The following is a 952-nucleotide window of genomic DNA, read 5'->3' as shown; positions in this document are numbered from 1 at the left end:
ATTTATGGTGTTATAAGCCACTTACCAGGATCGAACTGACGACTTTCTGCTTTCGAAGCAGACGTTCTGCCACTAAGCTAAAGTGACACACCAAATAACTGCATAAATCAATAATCTTCCTGTATCCTTTGCGGAGTGAGCAAACCTGCTCCTGCTCCTCATACCCGACTAGAGCCTAATGCTGTTGTAAGCCACTTGCCAGGATTGAACTGACGACCTTCTGCTTACGAAGCAGACGCTCTACCACTAAGCTAAAGTGACACACACACTAACTATATGAATCAATAATTTTCCTGTCCCCTTCACAGAATGGGCCATCCTGCTCCTGCTTCTCGTACCAGACCAGAAATTTATGGTGCTATAAGCCACTTGCCAGGATTGGACTGACGACCTTCTGCTCACAGAGCCGACGCTCTGCCACTAAGCTAAAGTGACGCAGAGAATAAGTACATAAATCAATAATCTTTCTGTATCCTTTGCGGAGTGAGCAGACCTGCTCCTGCTTCTCATACCCGACTAGAGCATAATGCAGCTGTAAGCCACTAGCCAGGATTGAACTGATGACCTTCTGCTTACGAAGCAGACGCTCTACCACTAAGCTAAAGTGACATACAGACTAACCATATGAATCAATAATTTTCGTGTCCCCTTCACAGAATGGGCATCTTGCTCCTGCTTCTCGTACCAGACCAGATATTTATGGTGTTATAAGCCACTTGCCAGGATCGGACTGACGACCTTCTGCTTACAAAGCAGACGCTCTGCCACTAAGCTAAAGTGGCGCACAAAATAACTGCATAAATCAATAATCTTCCTGTATCCTTTGCGGAGTGAGCAAACCTGCTCCTGCTTCTCATACCCGACTAGAGCCTAATGCTGCTGTAAGCCACTTGCCAGGATTGAACTGACGACCTTCTGCTTACGAAGCAGACGCTCTACCACTAAGCTAAAG

The 952-nt window shown here is 46.1% G+C and overlaps 6 non-coding genes across 6 annotated transcripts; all 6 read right to left on the bottom strand.

Moving 5' to 3' along the window:
- Nucleotides 1-15: 15 nt before the first annotated feature.
- Nucleotides 16-87, bottom strand: Pmar_PMAR013348. The gene has a single exon. It is a non-coding gene; the product is annotated as a tRNA-Ser (tRNA).
- A 102-nt stretch (nt 88-189) lies between these two features.
- Pmar_PMAR013347 lies at nt 190-261 on the bottom strand. Its single transcript has one exon. It is a non-coding gene; the product is annotated as a tRNA-Thr (tRNA).
- A 102-nt stretch (nt 262-363) lies between these two features.
- On the bottom strand, nt 364-435 carry Pmar_PMAR013346. The gene has a single exon. It is a non-coding gene; the product is annotated as a tRNA-Thr (tRNA).
- Nucleotides 436-537: 102 nt separating this feature from the next.
- On the bottom strand, nt 538-609 carry Pmar_PMAR013345. Its single transcript has one exon. It is a non-coding gene; the product is annotated as a tRNA-Thr (tRNA).
- A 101-nt stretch (nt 610-710) lies between these two features.
- Pmar_PMAR013344 lies at nt 711-782 on the bottom strand. The gene has a single exon. It is a non-coding gene; the product is annotated as a tRNA-Thr (tRNA).
- Nucleotides 783-887: 105 nt separating this feature from the next.
- Pmar_PMAR013343 lies at nt 888-952 on the bottom strand. Its single transcript has one exon. It is a non-coding gene; the product is annotated as a tRNA-Thr (tRNA).

The sequence above is a fragment of the Perkinsus marinus genome (genome assembly GCF_000006405.1).
Source record: "Perkinsus marinus ATCC 50983 genomic scaffold scf_1104296943512, whole genome shotgun sequence".
Taxonomy (NCBI): domain Eukaryota; phylum Perkinsozoa; order Perkinsida; family Perkinsidae; genus Perkinsus; species Perkinsus marinus.
The sequence above is the reverse complement of the archived record's forward strand: the minus strand, read 5'-3'. Positions and strand labels throughout refer to the sequence as shown.